General features: G+C 26.5%; 1 protein-coding gene across 1 annotated transcript in view; it reads right to left on the bottom strand.

Annotated features, from left to right (window-relative positions):
• LOC113561097 (atrial natriuretic peptide-converting enzyme-like) overlaps positions 1–22,795 on the bottom strand; it is a 117,776-nt gene extending 94,981 nt beyond the window's left edge. Inside the window, exon 1 of the mRNA XM_026967318.1 lies at positions 22,677–22,795. The gene's annotated coding sequence lies outside the window, so the exon portion shown is untranslated. The remainder of the gene's footprint in view (positions 1–22,676) is intronic.
• Positions 22,796–23,562: the final 767 nt, after the last annotated feature.

Raw genomic sequence — 23,562 nt, 5'->3', positions numbered from 1 at the left:
TATAGCTGTACTCGGTGTAGCGAGGAGTGGTCGGGAGGGGGGAGCTGGTTCTCCGCCCCGCCACCACGTCACCGGCGGCGGAGCGCGCGAAAAGGCCGACCGTTTTTCCCGCTCGACGGTGATAGTGCCTTCGGCTCAGCCGGGCGGCGGCGATGTGGCGACGGGACGCACTATAATAGTACGCTCGCGGCTGCGGAAGGTTACGGTGGACGTAGTAATAGTATAGCGTACGGCGGCGGCGGCGATGGCGGTGACGGTGGTGGCGGCGGCGGCGGCGGCGGCGGATGTGGACAACGGTGCGCGCGCGCGCTCACTATAGCGCACACCCCCCCCCACACCCCCGAAAAACGGTCGCCGGCGTCCTCGGCGTCTTGGTCGTACGCGCTCGTGTTCCGCCGTCACCACCGGTGCTTGGCGCGGAAGTCCGGACGTAATCCGCCCCCGCAACTGTGTATTAAAATATTGTTATTATTTTTATTTTCACATCGTCGCATACACTATACGCGGCCTCGACGACCATCACTTTCTAAATTCACACGCGCGCGCGCGAGCTCGTCGACGAGATAGTCTTTCAAAAATATTATTTTTCCGTGCGGGTAACGCACACATTTAACGTATATTTCACAGTGGTTGGGTACTATGATTATGCGCTATGAATATTGGTAAAAAAAAAATAACGAGATAAAATTACATTTTACGGACCTAAATCTGGTGACATCTGCGTATGGCACTTTTCGATATTTAACACGTTAAAATATACAAATAAACATTGACTAATAACATATTATTATCTCGCGTATAGGTAGGTATAAAGTATAACTGTACAATTATTAGTATGTCTTACATGTTTTGTTTTCTCTACATATACTTACGTGCGTAGATTGAACATTGAACATCCCTATAGGCGTAAACAAATCCGAACACATATTCTGACATTTTCTTTCAACGGTTGAAGTTTTTTCGTGTCTAGTCAAAACTTTTAATTCATCAATATTTCTTTCTGATTTTTTAAACCGCCGAAGTTTCAGCTTTCGTGTAAGCTTTATGTAAGCTTGACAACTGTTATTGAATTCGTTCATTGGAATATATTACAATATCAGACGGTTTTTTTGATAAGACTTTTTTCATGGTCGATGTACACGGTAAATAATAATACAAAAATTATTTGGTGATAATTGTTCAATGGAAATACTGCAATACGATGCAGTATACACGTGCAATTCTAAAAAAATACCACTGCTCGTTGCAAGTAAGTATATCATGTAGCCATTGGTTCCTTTAAATGAACGACGCACGGAGTATAATATTTACAATAAACATTTCACCACGCAATGTTATATTGAATTATCAAGCCATGACCTCCGGCAATAAGAAGATGTGCACGAAACGTCTATAATATACTTCTCTTCGCCACTATACTTCAATAATATATAACCGTGGCATAGACCGGCTGATTTCCGGGAGTTTTGTATTTTTTCACTTCCGAATAGTCCACAATCCGGAATCGAAATGAAAAAAAAAACCGATTTCAATCGTTTACGCGCGTGGAATTGATTTCGGCCTTCCCCTTGCCACCTTCACTACCGTATTTCATTATGCATCGATGTCGCATGCGTTCCAGTAGGTAACACCCCGGTGGAACGGTCGGCGTAATGGACTTAGGACCGTCACCCCTAACCGGATAGACCGCTATATTATTATTCTCATTTATCTGCGAATTTAAAATAATATATGGAATTTTTGTACCGTGTATTTCGGTATTCCTCGACTGTAATAACGAGTATTTCGTGTCGGAGGTAACGAATCATACAGACAAAAACTACATTTAAAAATTAATAGAATATATTATGATTTCAAATTTGGCACAGTCCCGTGGAAAAAACAAGGATTTATTTATAAATATTTTCGTTGCTACACTCGGATAACAATCACTAAATTAATATAATATTATAAATGTATTTGATTCTGGCGATCAGTTCATTAAATTTAATAACGAAGTACGGCTGATGTACTTCATTAAATTGTTTATAAACATAACACACGAGCACTTGGATAATAAACAATAATATTGACATTAGCTATGACGAGTATAACGAATCGGAATGGTAATTACAAGTGTCTATGTTTGGTAAACACTAAACATAGTAAGTAGTAATGTCATTATCAGACAATATTCAGTTCCTATAAATAAAAAAATAAAAAATAGATTATATTTTTTGTTCCCTGTGATCATATTATATACATATACCGATGAAACTTCTATTTTTTTAAATGCTTTAACTTGTATGTAATATGTATTTAAATATTATTTTTATTTCATAATAAAATATTTTTGGATATTATTATTATAAATCATTACGTCTACAAAGAGTATTACCTACCTATATAGTTTGCCTCTCACTATTTTACTCACTAGTTACCGGATGTAATGTATATATATTCTCATTGATACAATACATAACTTTAAAATATTGTAATACAAATTCATTCACAATGAAGGAAATCAGTGACTACTTGTATGTTCCTTTAGTATTACTGTCATATGATATATTACTCATCATAGACACCCCTACTGCATCCGTAGAAAATGCAATATGATACTATGAAACGGATAAAACGATTTTTTTTATAATATTATACTCAATTAAATGTAATTCATTCGCTTATTTTACGTGAACAGTTAATTACTTGCAATATAGCATTATTCACGGTTCGAAACATTCCGTGTCCGGTATATAAGAGCTAATGAAACAGTCGACTCGTTGAAATACACGCAACTCAATCCATTGCAGCTGCGACACTCGCGCATATAGCGTTGTCGAGAATCCAAATGAATACCGTCGATGTATAATATAAGCATCTGACGTAGTTGACTATATTGCAGGTCCGTCGGAGCCCATTATATTATACCGACCTTTTGTTACACACACGCGCGGATACACATGATCAATATACCAATACTACTAGATAGATATATGACAATTATGACTTACTATTTGATATAACTATGTTTGTCTACAATATAAATGTAAATTAAAGTTTAGTTGTTATGATTGGTCAGCGTAGAGACGCAATTTTTTCAAATGACGTAGGTTAGTTCAAGAATTTTTTTTTTTAATATCTACACCAAACCGAAATATCACGTCTTCTTACATTGGGTCAATTGTATAGATTGTATAAATTACAGAAACTACACGCAATAAAAAGCAATATTTATTTCTGACCCAAACCTAAACTTGAACTTATAGGTACAATACGTACTATGGACGGATACCGTATTGTATTACGAATTTAATATCAATATCTGTAGGACTGTTTCAACTACAATTTAAGATATACAAATATAACAAAAATATATAAATAATTTATATTATTAAAATGGAATGTTGAGTTAAAAAATAGTATTAAATTTAAAAATTATATCAATTAATAATTTAGTAACTTATTAAACTTATGCCTGTGATAAATTGGCATTAAAGAAATAAAAAAAAAAAAGAATTTGTCTCGATTCAATAAAAGTAAAAAAAAACATCGATATTTGGTTTGATATCGTAACCGTAAAAACTTAAGACTGAACTTTTTGAATTAACACTGATCAGCAGAGCCGTAGCTAGGGCTTGGCAAAACTGGCCCGGGCCAGGGGCGCAACGAAAAAATGGGGGCAAAATCCAGAATAAAATATACCATATATTGATATATTATACCAATTATTAATAACATAAATTTTATTTAGAATATGGGAAAAATAATTATACTAGAATAGCACTATAGTACTTTATTATGGCGTATTGTGTATAAAAATATCACAATTTACAAGTGTTCACAAAATAATATATAATTTTATACAACACAGAGACACCGAGTGCCCGAGTGATATTTTAAGAACTGTTAATTGCTGATAATTTGTTTTTATTTTTATTTTATAGAAGCTATGACAATTGTTAACAAAATGATTTTCAAAATCGATTATTATTATTAACTCATAGGTGCATGTTTAATTTAAAATTAGAATTCTAAATGTTTTATTTTTCTATTTTAAAGACCTTCATCAATTTATTCATATTTATGGATGGTAGATAACTATTCTTATTTTGGTATTTAATCTTTTTGTATCAGCCCATGAAAGGAAACACTTGTGAAAGAAGTTTTGGTAAACTGAAAATTATTAAGAAGTATCTAAGGTCTACAATGTCACAGGAAAAATTGACAAATATGAATATTATATTGATTGAATGTGAATTGGTTGTAAAAATTAATTTTGAAAATATTATAGATGAATTTGCTACTAAAAAAGCACGAAAAGTGAAATTTTGAAATGTATAAAAGTACAATTATTTTTTAAATTATTATATAAGGTTATAATAAGTTTGGCAGTGTTTTTTTTTTCTTATTAAATATAATAATTATTATAATAGCTAATAAAAATAAAATAAAATAACGAATGTCTAAATCTTTTATATATGTAATTACGTGGGCGAGGGGGAGGGGGTAAATAATTTTTACAAGGGCGGAAATATGTTAAATGACCAGGAGCACAAATGAACACGCTACGGCTCTGCTGATCAGATTCAATTCATTGCTAACACTACAATACAGTTTATTATTTTAACAAATGCTTGAAAGTACAATATAATAACAACTTAGTACTTTGGAACAATGTAGAAATGAGAACAAGTATAGCCTTGATTTAGTTTTAAAATAAATATACATACAAATATTTTTTCATTTTTTTTTTTTACAAAATTATGTTTAAAACTTCAATCTCGTTTAATTTTTTTTAACAATAATTTTCTTGTCTTAACCTTGACAAAGTAAGCTAATTTTAACTTTAAAAACAATTATTTTTAAACAATATATTCTATTTTTAATACTTAATATTGTTATTTGTTTAATATTATTTATAAGGTATATATTAGCTTATTTAAATAATATTAAATAGATATTACAAGTTAAATTCTAAAAAAAATGCTTATTATTTTATTGACACCTTTTAAAAATGGTAAAAAATTAATATTTTATAAAATAAATTTAGAAGTTCAAACTTATTTAAATTTTTAAATATTTTTTTCAAATTATCGATTGCATAATTATAAAAAATAATTAAGTCATCGATGTTCTATAATCTGTCACATATTCCTATCGATTTTATTTAAAGTTAAAATATACGAAACAAACGTCTCTTATGTCTAAGCACATACAGCGCTTTTGTAAATATTTTATACAATGTTATAAAATTTAATTACAATAATTATTTATTATTTATTTTAATTTATTTATAATCATTTGATCATATAATCATATGAAACAATTTACAGGTATAATGTATTTTAATACAATTAGTGACGTTGGGATGAAATAATGAATAGTATTTATAAAGTTCTTAAAAATGTATCGACAATTCAAAGAGATTTTCAGAGAACCAAACGTTGATAAATAATGATTATTTATTATTTATTTTAATTTATTTATAAACATTATTTTATTACAACGAATAACCGTTTGGTTCTCTGAAAATCTCTTTGAATTGTCGATACATTTTTAAGAACTTTATAAATACTATTCATTATTTCATCCCAACGTCACTAATTGTATTAAAATACATTATACCTGTAAATTGTTTCAATTTTAAGTAAACCAATCAAATTAAATTTACATTATTTTAATCTAAAATTTTTATTTATTTCGACCTTTTTACTTATAATTTATAAAGCTTTGAACATATTAACTATATGGTTTTTTTTTAATAATAGTTATGTTTTAGTTACATACGTACACAAGTGTGTATATAATAGTATTTATTAATTTAAATTATTTAATTAACTATTTAGATTAACTTTTTTCTAAATTTACAATTAGTGAATGTTTTTTTGAAATTCATTAAAACTTGTTGAATTGATCTTTTTAGGATTAACATTTAAAAAATAGTTAATTAGAAACTACTGTTTTTTTTTTTTTACCTTGATTGGATGTTGGAACTATATTTTATTTTATTGTTGTTATTTAAAATAGTATTTAAACATTATAAAATCTACTCAGTTTATTGTATAGTAAAACCTCATCTGTAAAGTTATATAAACAATCAATGGCTATTATCACCTAAAATAAAAATGAATTACAAAATAATAATAATTTTAAATTTTTATATTGTATAAACTATGATTATGAAATACCATAAAAGTAATTAATAATTTGTCAATACTCTATTTAGTTTGAATACACTTTTATTTAAGACAAAAATGTTTAGAAAATAATACATTTAAATATATGTCATAGATATTGTATCCTACAGGGCCACAGGTCTGTCCATAAACCAATACATTTATTAAAATAAAAACATATTTTCTTTAGTATATTGATTGTTTCGTCACAATAATTTCATATTTCATTCAAATTATATTTATTAAAATATAAAATATGCCTATTTTATTCTTTATTCATAACACACTTCAGATTTGTTTCCATTATGCAAATACGTGTAAAGACAATTGAATCAAACTACGTTTATTGCATATACTTTTTATCTATAAGTTAGACATTTTACATAGATATTAATATGTTTTCTATAATAAGTCATGATATTTAATTAAAGATCTCTAAAATTTTCATCGTTTACAGTAAGTAGTACGAAAACTATTTTTCGATAAAACTAAACAAAATATTTTTTTTTAAAACATTATAATCCTTGGACTTTATACATTTTTAATTATGAAATGAAATCTTGATATTATACAATATGAGCAATGACATAATATCAAGTATCCGTATTTTTTTAACTTTCTTATATTTATCTCTGAATTTCTTTCAAGACATTCAAAACTCATTGACATGAATAATTCCAACAAATTTTTAAGTTTTATTTGGAATTGTTTAAATGTTATAGTTGCTACATTTCAGTTCAAATTATAAGACTTCAGTATTAGAATATAATGGAATGTTTTAATGATTTAAAGTATTTCGTCATTTTTCGCATTGTTGATAATAAAAAAAAAAATTTATAAACATGATTCCAACTATTTTGGATTTCTACATTATTGCTTATATTTTAGGAAATTTTTAATATATATACTACATATAAGGTTATAATGTATAACTTTTTGTATTTTAGAATTCTTTTGTTTATACTCATAATTTTGACTTTAGCTAAAAAGGGCCTATGATATTTTAATTTAAAAAATTGAATTGTAAAAGCCGACACGATTATAAGTAAAATAAGAATAATTTTGTAATAGATTATAGTTATGTAAATAAATAATACAATTATTAACATTTTGGATAAGAAGGTGAAATGCATATGCGATTTTACATTAATTAAAATTTAATTCAGTGTTATTTATTACATAATTTATATTTTAGTATAGTAAGTTGTATAACAGGTAAAATTTAACTAATTTAAGTGTTGAATACTTACTGTATTATAATTATTATTAACAATAATAATATAATGTCCTTGCTTTATATCATAATATAGTATATGTATATATATTAATTAAATAGTATAACAATATTCGTATTACGGAATTCGCACAATGTATAAGTAAAAATTTAATGACGTCGTTCATCGTCACAAGATACTGCCTACATACAGTAACAAATAATGAATAAAATAAACCTATACTGCTCACACTAATCTAATGTTTATGAAGATGAAGATGATGTAAATTTTACATTTCTACTTCTATTAACGTAAAATATGCAATATAATTATTATTGTTCACGGAGTTTAAAAAAATAAGTGAAAAAAGTATGCACAAATTAATAAATTATTACCATTCATTTCTACCAAGTACTGATTGCCACCCTAATGTAATTTACGTTATCAAACACTTACATAATACTATGATTTTAAGTAATTGCTTATAATCTGAATAATATTAGTATGTAATAATTATGTTATGAACTAAATAATATTGTTATATAATTTAATATTAATTATATATATATATAATAATTAATAAATACGATATATGTGGATTATATTATGGTAATATTTATTATGTTTTAAAACTAAAACAAAAGTGATGATAATAACCATCAGTGAGTTAGATGGGGAAATAAAATTACAAGTGAATTCGTTTAATAGTAAAAAATAGATAATCATATAACAATACACGGATGCTCGAATATCGAAATATCTTATTATACTATATTATGCAATCGAGTGCGAACACAAGTACTCGTTCGTATAGTGACAATACTACATCGGAGTGTGTTGGTGTGGACGTTAGTCGTTGAGATTTTTCTGACTCCTGTGTAGATTTCATTCGATAGTTATAAAGGATAATTTTAGCGTCACCTGTTCTACTTTTTATAAGTATCATTTGAGGGATCACAATGTACTACGGTGTAACATCAGTATTAAGCATCACCAGTAGAGTATCTGTTATTTTTTAAGTTAGTACAACTTAGTGCATAAGTGTGTTCATGGAATTCGTATGTATATGTAATTAGCTATTCTGTGTTTTTAATATAACTTAGAAATATTTTATATAACAAAAATTATTATAAGAGATATAATTATTAATAATAATAATAGTATGGTAAAAAATGTAAATATAAAATCTGTATGATATACTGTATAATAAATTTTATTTAAAAACTATTATTTATTAAAAATGTTAAAATACTTATATTAATTTAAGAGTTATAAAAATTGGAAAATATTATAGTTAGATTGAAATCACCAATTGAACATGCTGAATGAATCGGTTATTGTACACAACATAAACATAGATTAAATTAAATATATATATATATATATATATTTTTTAGATCAATTTCAATTCACAAAATTGTCTATTTTCAAATATTTTCAAAACATAAACATTATCTGTTTCTTGACATCCTCAACACTCGTTATTTGAATTATCATTTCCACTTCAGTGCTTCGCGCTTTGTTCAATTCAACTTTTTTTTTAATGTACACGGTATAACTAATCGATTACAACTTTCTACTGTTCTATATAAAACTATATTAAATTTTTACTTTGAATTCATATGTATGTTTGTAAGTTTTTTCAAAATAATAATACCCACCTACTTATTATTTGTACATTGGTCATAATATGATATATCCAATTGTATATTACAGAAATTGTGTCTACCTATATAAGTACAATACACTTCAAATATATCCTCTATAAAATCAAAAAATATTCAAACTATTTTTCAAAACAATATTTATTATAAAACAGAATCATCTTAGAAATCAGTAATTACTGGCTTTATAAATAATCGTAATAAAGATAAATTTATAAGACTGCATTCTTTTCATGCACGGCGAAGTAAATTTAATTATGCATAAAATGCATAATTAATTTAATAATATATGGAAAACAAAATTAGAAAAATTCGTTAGCTATTAATTTATATTAAGTCGATATTATTTATCATAATAATTCGTTGTTTTAAAATTACACCTGACCAAATGTATATTTAGTCAAATCTTGCCGTGACAAAACATTTTTATACATAGTTGATACTTTTTTACCTGATAACCATACTGTTGCAATATTTTCCGGATTCACCCTATGAATGTATGTAATATAATAAATTCGTCTAGTACTATTTTGTTGCCATTGAATATTGTATCCTCGAGAGAACAATTGAACAATGAATTGAATTTTGCAGATTTATTTGATTACCTACGTTATGTATCTATAGTATACAATATAACTCTATTATATATTGTTGAAATTCAATGCAAGAGGAATAACAAAGTATTATTGATTTTTAATAGAGCAAACAAATCGTGATAAAAATGTATTTTACCATAGTCACGAAATATTGTCCAATGCATTGTCGTATACAAACTATTATAGAGAACGAAAACCAAATACAAGAGTTATGATCGCTTAGGCTTAAAAATAACATTAATTATTGTAAAGCATACTATTATTAACCTATCGAACTAATTTCCTTGTGGAATATTCAATAAAACCAACTACTATTTGTTGCAAAGTAAATTTGTTTTTTGACCAAAACTTAACATACCAGTACTCAACATTCCACTTTCTACATAGTTTTCCAATATTGAGTGTATATAAAGTATGCAAGACTAGTAACAATATATAATAACGTTATGTTTCACTATTGTGGAGTCAATATGCAGAAGTTTACCTAGATCTCACTTTACTTAACACCTTGAAATAATAATACTTAGTGGGTAATTATTGAAAATTGGTTTAAAGTCCACATAATCTCTGTATAATTGTTTATCATTATTACAAATAGTCCTATTAATCAGTATAAAAATAATAAAGATTTATAGTTAAAAGTATCTATAAGCTATATAAAACATTTTTATTTTTATAAATATACAAAAATGTATCTAGATAATTTTCACTATCAAACAAAAACTTACTATAAATTTGAATGAATATAATTCAACGCTGTAGTTTTTGAGTAGGTATTATAACACTTAAATCAGAAAAACTTTTAAAGGACGCATTAATATTTCTGGATAAAACTTCATAAACATTATTATTGTTTATATAAAAACTTTCTGTTTCTGAAGGCTACTGAATTTAAATTTTTATATTTACAGAAGGCAATTCGTATAAAATTCAAATGGTTTATATTCAAAATGATAAAATTAATTAATTTGTAATAAATAATATATAGTATGTATTTACTAACAATTATATTAGAAAACTAAAAATTGATATCTTATTACATTTTTTAAAAATGTCGTGTATATGTTATGATTAATTATTACTCAAAATTCTTTTATATATATCAACTATACTATACTGGACAAGTTGCTAGTTGATTTAAAAATAACATAAATATAGTTTGCTAATTTAATAAACTAAAATAATAATATATAATATTTATATATATTTCATAATCGAAATATTGCTCAAAAACAGATTTTACAACCCAATAGTACATACTAAAATAGAATAATTATCATAGTTTACTCATTAATGAAAATAAATTGTATTCTTACTTCCAAAACTACAATGGGTTCGAATATCTATTTAAAAAAATTAATTACAAGCATCGTTTAAACAAAATATTACCAATTTAATTGATTCGCTTAGTTCATTAATCGATGTAAAAAATAAATTAAATCCCAACAGCGTAGCACTTCAAATCAAAAATAGACTTTAAGAAGCAAAATAACAAAATAAAACAATTGATTTTGAAAAATATAGCGCATTTATATAGTCGGTAACAGAATTTTTAGTGAATAAAATAAATAAGCCATTTTACCTGGAATATTATTTATGAATATACACTGATCTAGATATCAATATTAAATAATAAATTAAATAAAACACTTTTTTTATGAAAAAAAATTATGAAACATTGAAACAGTCAAACAACCAAATTAAAATAGATTTAAAAATCGGTCATGAGATAAAACAGAAAACTAAATGTCAGAATTGTAAATTAAAAAAAAAATTAAATTAAACCCAGCTAAAATTGGGTTTACAACACTAACAAACAGATTTCTAATTGATAAAAGCAACGATTCCAAACGTCAATCGTACAGCATTACTCTAACAATTAAACAAATATTTAATGATTGCAGATAATCTGAAGAACATAAAGAGGAACTTAAAACAAGTCGTATTATTTCTGAAAGTTTAAATCCAGAAACGAACAATGAAAGAAATACCATTTAGTTCTTCGGACAAACGAAAATACTGGATATACTATAAAATTAATACATATCTATTTATTTTTTTAAATATCAGTATTTTAAATTATCTCAGCATCATATATATTACATTTTATAAAAACAAACCTAATTTCAAGTACATATAAACTATATTTTAAATGTATTAACTATTAATATATTTAGAATATATTTACAATAAAGTTGTATATGTATGAAATCCTTAGCCGTAGCTGGATTTTATTCGTAATTTATAATATATATATATATATATATATATTATCATCTTGTTAATTCAACCCGAGTTAGGTCAAAATGTTTCGTTGTGTTAAATTTATGTTTATTTGTTGTACAGTTAAAAACGGAAAACATACAACGAAAGGTCTACGTATTTTCTAAAATCTAAGTTAAGAAAATATTTTAATGAATTCAACAAACACTTACAGTAAGTTGTAAAATAATAATAATGAAATTTCAAACGGTTATTTTTTGAATCTCGTAATCGCGACGCTCACTAGTATAAATGTTCAGGAAAACGATGTAATACATTACCAGTCTTATTCGTAGGTATTACGTTTCATTAATTACTTAGTTACTTATAGTAAATTGTAATTTAAATAAAAATTACTCTATGATAGGATTAAAGAAATGTGTGTACATACATGTATTTTTTCATTTTTTATTATATGAAATGTATTAAAATATAGTCACTTGTCAGTCATTATTTCTAATAAAATAATATTACAATACACAGTTTATATTACTATTAGTAAATAGTAGGTTTAAGCTAATATTGTTTTAAAAATCATCGCTTATATTATATTATTAGTTATTACGATATTAAATTAATTATAGGCAATTTATAGGTTATACTGTATTATGGTGTTATTAATTTCGTGGTATAAATATCTTAAAGTTAATCTAACTATGTTGGAAATTCCATTGTGTATAGTAGGTAGATAATAATATAAGTAATAATATAATATAGTTATTTAGTTATATATAATATAACTAAAAGTTACAAATTTACAATACGAATACAATTTTTTTAATTATGAAGAATACCAATAGAAAAAAATTTTTATAGATATTTTAATTGAATCGTATTATTGTTGAATTCAAATCGATTTTCCATGATGACTGTTGTTAGACTACTTTATATGCGAGTTATGTGTTTCAGCTTTTAGTGTTTTACATATTATAGAAAATCCAATAGCTTTTAATTGGAAAATACAAAATAATAATATAATACAATATGTACTTACAGGTAACATAATATTATTTACATCTCTCAACGTGTTAATAATTTCACAAAGTTTAGTAAAAGGAAATTGTTTAAGAAACTATAGCAGTGATAAATTAACCAATGAAATACATAAACAAATATTTATATATATTATGTACCAGTTAAAAATCCTTGAGTAAATTAGCACAGTTTCAAAGTATCAAACAACCCAATATTTTAATCTGAAAATTAACAACCAAAATATTAATAAATAATTTAAAATCCTCGATAAGTTTAAATAATTAGAGCAAATACATAAAAATGTATTATAAAGTAATCCAAAATAATGATACATTAATTGTAAAATATATTTTCTTTTTATTACTATGTTATTTTGTTATGTAATATTGTTATGTAATTGATTGAAAAATAAAGTAATCTTAGTACAATATTTTATAAACAGTAATAAATGTTTTGTTATACAATTTATATTTTATGTTATTCTTTTTTTTTTATTAGTTTAAGTAATAATAGATATAATGTTGTAATTTACTTAAAAAAAAAAAAAAAATGGAACTATAGTGGTTTTAATAATATTGCGTAAACAATTGAAAAATTTATAAAACTATTTTATTATTCATTGAAATCTAACCATTATAAAACCACTTGCGCTTGTATAGTTATATACAGTTAACATTTTGATAGCTTCGTTTGCAAATTTTACTATCCCAACTTAATAATAACAATAAATTATTAAAAAATTGACAACTATAGTTGAGGTTGAAATAAATCAAATACAATATTATGGAAAGGAAAAAATATAAAATAAAAAGTTATCAAAATGAAAAATTGGAGGTATCTTGCCAAGGCAATGCCGTAAACGGTTTTTTTATTGTTTAAAATAAGCAATGCATCTTAAATATAAATCAAACAAAAATGCAATATTTCGTTAATCTTAAAATAATTTCATGTAATATGCTATTTATACTTAAAATATGAAGCATGTTAAAAATAATAATATACTATATTTATTATTTATACATTTTTCTGTAATAAATAATATTACGTTTGAAAGTTGAATTATTCTCAAAATAGTATGAAATAAAATCATACTCGAACCGATTAAATAATACTCTAACCATGAATTCTACGATTTCTACGGATATATATTATTATCAAGAATTCTAGAACAAGAAAATCTGGACATAATTCAAATCATATTCACTTTTTTAATAATAATAGTTATAACATTTTCTCGATTTTGACCATTTTTGTCAAATTTTTAACTTCAAATGCTCTTAAAAAGAAAAATGTTTTTAGCTTTTCAAATTTGTACACGCTATACTACATTTAAACATAGTATAATAAGTGTTATTCTTTTATCAAACAACACTAATTATTTCAAATTGTATTAACGTTTGTCCAATCAAAATAAAACAACGTTAAAAAAATAATAATAACAATTTGAAATATTCTATATTTCAGTTTTGTTTAGTAATGACATATTTTGAAAATGTGTTAGAAAGTAAACTGTTTTTATAAATAATACTTTTGGTGGAATAGAAGTTATAGTAAATTTTTAATTATTATTATTGTTTAACCGAGCCCCGTTGGCAGCGGTTCCCGACCTTTTTAATTATGCGAACCACCAATTTTGTAAAAAAATCTTTGAGGCCTACCTACAAATGACTAATAGCACACCTATGTGCGTATGTATATAATATTATTAGGTATATAATAAAAATGAATAATATTATTTTATTATTTTTTTTTAATGTATACGTTCAGTAATGCTTCTATTACATGGTTCTCGGCCCCGTTCCCTGCTGCCCGCGCAGCTCATGAGTTGAGAACCGTCGCCGTAGGGCATATAATAAAGCTGATTATAATTGATTACAATACTTAAGTCCGAGTAGAGCATATGCTTTTTGATTATTAATAAGTAATATTATATTAACAATATCAACATGCAGTATACATTCACCAACTTTCAACTGTGTATTTTTTAGATAATTATTTTGGTATATTTTAAACTTATTATGATTATTCAATAATTAAAAAATAATTTAATTATTTTATGTTTAAATATTATAATTTTACAAATAATAACTAGTTTATACACTAGATTTATCTATTTTAAATTTATCCGGCATTAATCTAAAATTTAAACCTTGAATGTAAGTCTTAATGACCATACACTGAGCTTTGACACAAGTATAACAATAAGATACAATTTAGCGAAATTTTTAGGTTTTACATTGCTCGTCCCATGCGCAGCTAAATCTCAATACGTCGAATAATTGGCTTATTCGTTACTCAATTATTGCCAGAAAATTATAGTTATAATATAATAACACGTAAACAAATTATGGTTACGTTTTTAGAAACATAGTTTTACCTAATATACCTAATAATATGCGTGTTGTGGATGTCACCTGATTATTATAAGTAATTATTCTAATCTCGTGTCCCAAACGCGATCGCGTGATTTTAATATTTTTATCGGTGCAAATAATTTTTATATTATAATTACCACTGTCATCTGTTCTAACAAAACGAACAAAAGTATGTCCGCCTCCGAGTAGTGGTTTGGGTTAGGTCACGGATAAACTCCGAGGTGTGCGCTGTCATAATACTTATACACACAAACTCGGATGCGTGTGGTTACGTGTGTGCTGCGATAAAGTTAATGTGGGGTTGCGGGATGGGTTATCATAATCCACGGAAGAATTCGTGGTGATGGGGCGGAAGCTAAGCCTGTATCGTGGGGTGTCAGTGGTGCGCGCGTAAAAACCAGCCTTGAGCTTTAGCCCGATCTAGCAGACTAGATGCAGGTTGTCGGGAGGTGGGCGGCCGGGGGAGATTATTGTCGTGGTTGAAATCCAGGGGGCGAGCGAGAGGGAAACCCATATAATCAGTGGCGTGAACCACGATGGATCGATATTCAAACGTGACGTCCGTTCGCCCTCCCGCCTACGAATCGTGACACGGTCTTCGCCTATACTCGACCTTCCGTCGCAAATTACCCAACACGGTTTTACAGGACAGGTGCATTGTATAATACGCATTGTAATGTCCTTGTCCTCCTCTTCTCTGACCACGTTAGCGGAAGGAGACCTGTTGCGCGCCGCGATATCGCATGATAACTCATACCCTCTCGCCGACCACCAACGATGCACGAACCGCGATCGTAGCCACCAAAATCCTCGTCTTGTTCTGCACGCATGTCATTGCGTATATTTATCTTGAGCACTTCCTCTCCACCCGTTTCACATTCGTCCCTAATACTATAAATACCATAAAGGAGCGCGACTGTTATTATATGCAGTCATCCTTACTACAAAATCATCCCTCACCACAAAAATAAAAATGATCAACAGAGGCGAAAGAGAGAGAAATGTACAAAAAAACTGTATAAGTATATTATATTATACAGTATACACAATACGCCTGCAATAATAAAATAACAATAATGTAATTATGTAAATTTTGATGGCATTCCAATATAAATTTCTATATAATATATTATAGTTAATTTGGCAGTGATTCATCAAGCATATTCACCCCTATATTTTAAGATGCAATTACTTTAATTTTGATTAAAGGAATTTTTATGTGTGCTGTTTATTATATTATATTCAAATATTTGTATTTTTTACATCACTTTAAGAGTGTCATATGACTAGGTTTTGGTAAGATATTTTAATATAAAAATAATAATATCAATTTTTATCCCTAGATTTAAAATATGAAATAAATCACTAAGGATGATTTATTTTATGAATTGTATAATTATGAACATTTAGAACAGATATTTTGTTATATGAGACTGTACTTTAATAGGTACCAACAGCGTTTATTAAAATAATATATATATATATATATTTTTGGTATAAATGTAATAAAAACCAAGTAATTGTAATAAGACCTATCGATACGCCAGTCTACTTGTACACTAGTACCTACAGATACATTAACACATCATAATTTAAACTTCATATATTATGTTTTATATTTTTAAATAGTACAACGTACAATTAATTTTTAAATTGAAATTTTGCAAATAAATTTTAATATTAAAATGAAATATATCATTTCCTATAAAATTATCATAAAACTTTATGATGTGTTAACTATAAGCCGTTCCCGCAGTATTTTTATAATTAATTTAAATTCTCACGTATTCTTTTGAATTTATAATCCCTAGTTAATTATATATTATTTATGAAAAGTAGTATTAAAAAAATAAAATATTATTAGAAACTGTAACTATAAAAATAAACTATTAAGTGAATTGAAGAAAGAATTAAAGAATAATATACAGTGTCTCGTAAAGATTTACTGATCACGATACCTCCTGAAATAATAGAGATATAATAATTTTTTTTTTTTTTTAAGACTTACAGTGACAAGGAGTATTTTATATTTTAATTTAATTTAATGATTTGGTAAAAAAGTAAAAAAAAAATATTTTTTATTTAGTCAAAGAGTCATTTTGTAGAGTTTATTTTTCTAAAAATTTTGACGTTTCAACATTTTATTTTCATTATCATCGTGATTTTTAATAAGTTTTTTAATTTTGAGGATTTTTTTGTATCACCTATTATATATGGATATATGTTTGATAACACTGATACTTATATCGTATGTGGTACCTATTAAATAATTCACAATTTTTCTCAAAATTAAAAAAAAATTAAAAATCATAAGATTTTTAAATTAAATTAAAATATGAAATACTTGTAGTTCTTGTCTCCGTGAGTCTTTAAAAAAAAAAAAAAATTATGATATACGTATCTCCATTATTTCAGAAAATATTGCAATTTGCAATGGATAAATTCTCACGGGACACCCTGTATATTTTTAGTTATAAATCCTCCACGAAAACTAAAATAATAAGGAAACATGTTTACAAAATAAAAACATCCTCTCACACAAAGAATATATTCCAAAAAGATACGTCCTATGATTAACGCACATTTTTTTTTTTTTTTTGTATACCTATGTGTTTAAATTTAAAATTGCTATGGAATTCATTAAAACTGTAAAAATAATGAAATATTTTGTATTAGCCGTGTCCATTACAATCATTTTTCATATTATTGATTTATCATTAAATTCAAATTTAGTTTAACATAAAACCATCACAGTGACATACCTACTTAAAGACTTGGTACACTCGATACCTACAATTAACCACAGCAAAACAACTTCCCCGGTTTTTCATTTATTTATTGTCATAAATAATATAAACATAAATTTAATTTTGATATTATACATACTAAGTAGTTTTCATTTTACATTTTATGAATTATATAAATGTATTTTTTTTATAAACGCATATTTTAATACCATTCTAATAATAATCTAATTATTATGATAAATATTTATCAAACTATAAATATTCGTCTGTTCCTTTGTAGTTTGGTTCAAAATTATTTTAAATGTTGCTAATTCCTGCTTTATTATCGGAGTATTTCCAAACAAATGAGTGTCAATACATTTCAAAATATTCGTTTTGAATAAACTGAAAATGTTTTGACGTCGTATAATACATAAAATGACGTAAATTATATCATATCTTTATACCTACTCATGTATTACGTCCTCACGCTCTGTTTAACTGCATAATATCCTTGTCTGATATAACTATGTTGACTATATTACAGTATTACAGTTTTTCGATAAGACCTAGGAACTTCTGTAGCTATTTCTGTTTTCATTTGTTTTCTTTCTGTTTTCAGTTTGTTATACAAATAACGAGTGACAACTTTGTTATATCTTACTCAATTTATGAATACAATATAAATATATACTAGAATACGTTTTGAGATACCTAACAAAAAAACATAATAATGTTTATTTTAATAATCAACATTTTTAGAAACTTTTTTTTTATCCAGCTTAATAGTTATAAAATAAATTGACACGTGAACACTCGACAAAATTTAAATTAATAATCAAAATCAAAAACAACAACAACAATTTAATTTTAATAAAAATATACAAACTATAAGTCGTTGTATTTTTAAAGTTTCGCACAACATAATTATTATTAATTTATTTTAATAATTAATATTTACTAACTATAATTTATACATACATATTTATTAACGTGTGTACACGTCAAAGCACGAAATCAGTAAATTTTATTCCTGACAAAAATGTACAAAATGACATTGAATGACAAGTTAAACGATAAAATACTGACAGTCTCTTTATAATATAATAAAAATATATTACTTACCTAATAATCAAATTTACTGATATAAAATGTTCTGAGAAATTATTATTTATAGGTATCGATTTAAAATAAAAAGATTTGTCAATTTTTATTTTAGATGCTTTTGCTTTAAACTGAAAAACCGTTTATATTATATTGATTAAAGTTTAATAATAGATACGATTATGAAATTAATTTATTTTACAAGACAATCTTTAATTATTTTGGATTCTGAGCGGAACGATGATTGTATTGATTTTACAATGATGTGTGTGTGTGTGTGTGTGTGTGTGTGTGTGTGTGTGTGTGTGTGTGTGTGTGTGTGTGTGTAATGTGTTTGTGGTTTGGTGGTTTTAGATATTAAATTGGATCTAGTTTATACTTTAAAGAGGTCCGGTACCAGTATTTTTTCTTTATAATTTGGAAAAATAAACAAAAAAATTAAGGAAACAAGAATTTTTACAAAACCAGTTTTTGTTCAAATTGATTTCTTTATTTTTGTAATATAGTTTAAAAACAGATATCCACAGAAACTTGAAATATTCACCAAGTATTTAAATTGTTATTTCTTATATATAGTATAATTTTAGAAACATTTTACATTTTTTTATGTTATGTATAAACAATTAAAATATTTGATTTCTTTTAAGATATTATACATTTATATTATGAATTTATTATTTATTTTTACTATTTTACGGTACTCAGAAAATTATGTTAATAAGTGTTTGATTATATAAGTTGACATAATACCATATAAATATTAAATATACATTATCATAATAATGAAATACTAATAATATAATAAATGCAATGTTTTAGGAAAAAAGTATATCAACCTACCGTAAAACTTAAAGTGAAATAAATGAACTTAATAGCTATATCAAAAAAAATATAACATGAAATATACTTAACGAAATAGGCAGACAGTCCACACAGAATCGTTTTTCATACATGATAATGTATCATTGAATTCAAATATAACTTACTCGTAATAGTGACCTATTCGACGCCTAATATACAGCCTTTATACATTTTGTAGATGTTAATTAAATACAAAAATATGTGCCGACTTCATTCTATCTGTTGATATCAAACCTTAGCGCTTTTATAATATATTATATTTTGATGAAATATATTGTACATGAAGAAAAATAAATTGTCAACAAATAACAGTTTAATATTTTGCAATGAAAATATAAAATAACAGAACCCCATCTGAACTTTGATTATAAGTGTTGATTTTCATCGTAAATACATTTTGTATAGTATAAAAACAAATTAAAAATTATTGAGAAGGTAGGTTCTTCACTATACGACCGAAGGATCAATCAACATAACAACAATAAAAAAAAAACCATTTAATGATACCGTCTGAAATCTGTCAGGTAGGAAACTAGACTGACTATATTGTTGCGCCTGAATCCTATTTGTTCAGGCAACTCAACTTACATAGAAATAAATCATGCGATCGAAAACGCCATAAGACTATAACTAGCAGTCGTATCCAGAGGGTTTAGGGTTCAGACTCCCCTCTCCGAAATATTGTTTTGGCTACGGTCTTGCTAACTAAAATACAAACGAGACACTAATTATCGAAAGAAAACAGTTACATACATGGAAAAAAGAGTTGTGCAAACAAATTATTAAAGAATAGGCAAGTCTCTATGTTCAGGTCTTGGTCACTGTCGCATACAAAATTGCAGGTCAAAACTAAACAGGTTTAGAACTAAACTTTTACAGGAGTCCAGTGTCGGTAAAACTATAGGTAGAGGATAACAGCCACAATAAACTGAATCCTCCTGGTCAAAACAAAACGACCGATGGAAGGTTTGGTTAGGTTATTAACCTATTGTTGTTATTAACCTATATTGTATCGGACTTGGCCTCAACACTGAATAAAGAAAATATTTATTGACATTATATCTTAACGAAGAGTACAGATAAAAAAAATTGTCTTTGCAAAAAACATACGTATAGTACTATAGTATTCAATGTATTATTGTGTTGAAATAATCATCATTGCGGGCATTCATAAGTCATAACCCTATTATAGAGTTATCGCGGGAAATAATACATTTACAACAAATAAAATATATAATATGTGATTTAGGTAGAATAGTAACGATGATAATAATTAATAGCTTTAGTTTGATAAATTTGGTAATTATAATTTATAGCGGAAATATTTTATGCATAGGGAAAAAAAGGTAAGAAGATAAAACGGGTTGACGGCATCCGATTTTATCGTAGTCGTGACAATAATAATAATAATGTCGCTGCTCGTCGTATCTGGTTTTCACGGGCTCGAGGTATTAGTACGAATACATATTAAGTACATTGATTAATCGTTTTGTTTTTAATATAATTTACCATTTTCAATGATGATTATTTCTCGTGAACCGAAATTAACGAATAGGTTGACTCGAGTGTTACATAAAAAACAAAAATTTAAATAATTACAAAAATACCGTGTGTTTTCGATTAGCCGAAAATCACAAACATAACGTATTTCATCATGGACCTATAAATATTATTTCTATAAGTAAATAAATATTTACTAAAAACTCGAATATTTTTCTTCGAAATAATGAAAACAAAATATTGGTCCCCTAAGTACACCGAATAGTTCATAAGAAACTTACTTAGGAAATAATATGAGTGTTTATATTATAAAGAGAAGAGCAAAAGTAGATTTAAGCTTTTGTGGTGTTATTGTATGTCGTGAAATCGTGACAATTGGATACACATAGGATTTGTAATATATTCAACTAAATTTATCCTAAATCCTTAAACTGTTCGGATAAATAATATGAGTAGTATCACGGAATTGCCGAACCCGCCACTGTGCACTGGAAATTTCAAAACATCCCAGCAACAAACATTATAATATATTATACGATCGACGTAATTTTGTAGCATCTATACAATGTATGCGTTCTATTCTAATAAAACAGAAATTTAGAATTCTTCCCAGAGATATTACCTGATAAGTTTCTTTATTTATATCTGTTACTATATAACCACGTGTTATATGTAGCTTAGTTTCTTATTTTGAATTATTATTAAATTATTTATCTTGTACATAAAAGTTCACGTATCGTGTATAATTATTACCGTGCTTGAGTGTAGAATATGTTATAGGACTTATTATTCCATTTATATAAATAAATAAATAAATATAAGTAGTACAGAGTACTGACCTATAATATGTTATAAAAATTATGAGTCACATGGTTCCCGTTATCATAAGTATTAAGTAATAACGGCGGTCATATAAGTTCGATATCCATTTACGGGTTTACGAATTCTGACTTTTATATAGATATAATTTTTCTTATTATAGTAAAGTTTCACAGGAATGTTGTGGGGAGGACTCAGTGTGACGTTTAAATTGTGTCTTCAATGTAACACCAATTATTTAATGTTTTGTCTTAAACATTATAAAATATATATTGCAGTTTTACGTATGTTAAAAATAAACAGATCTAAAACGTTGCTTATTAGCTTGCAAACACCGGACATTAGCAGTATCGGAGAAATCGCATAAACGCAAATTCCACATGAAAATTTATGTTACGTATTATAATGAAACACACACCTACCTTGTGTGATTGTAGTGCACAATATTATTGGCGTGCAAGTTAATACCCTACACTAATATTGCCTTTTCCCACGACCGTTTCAGTCTAAATCTCAACGCCTGCAGTTCGTTTTATACACGATGACTTCGATGTAGGCACTTCTACTGAAAACAATACGGGATACCGAGGTGTTCTATAACTGCATCATCTTATCAGTCACGTGTTGTTAGTGATACGGTATCAGTGATACCAACACCGCGAACCTCAATCGTTTTTCACAGCTCTTGTGTGGTCCTGCTCATCGCCGAAATTACTGGTCACGGTGTAAAACATGAAAATCAACAGCGTTTACAATAGTAATAAAATATTAAATTATGAAAATACGATTTAGCCGGATTGGTATGATTAATAAATATCTCCTAACAAGACTTATTTAAGCAATTTTCTTTTATTAATAAACTAAATATATATTTATAAAAAATATAAATGGTTTCTCGAAAATTGTAATAGGCAAGTTTTGGCCTACCGGGGAATATTTATAAGGGCCTCGTAGTATGCATAATGAAAAATATATATAAAGAGGTATTTTTTTTTTTAATATATTATTTTTAAGCAAACAATCCTTTTTTACTTCTGTTGGAAATTAAATTTCAAAAAAATCTATTAAAATATTACATTACAGAAATTATAATGTACAATTTTTTACCTAAGCCTTAAGGTAGTTCAAATAACACTTTATTCTTATGCTTTTTTTGAATTTTCATGCTCACTCATACGAGTATAAACATATTTCCAATCGATAAACCCTTCGGAAAATGAACCGGTTCCATCACCATAAACGATACAAATACAACAGAATGAAGCTTTATCTTTGAAACTATATAAGATATCCATTTACGACACCCAC

Source organism: Rhopalosiphum maidis, chromosome 4, assembly GCF_003676215.2.
Source record: "Rhopalosiphum maidis isolate BTI-1 chromosome 4, ASM367621v3, whole genome shotgun sequence".
Classification (NCBI taxonomy): Eukaryota; Metazoa; Arthropoda; class Insecta; order Hemiptera; family Aphididae; genus Rhopalosiphum; species Rhopalosiphum maidis.
Note: the sequence above shows the minus strand (reverse complement) of the source record. Positions and strands in the feature narration are given on the sequence as shown.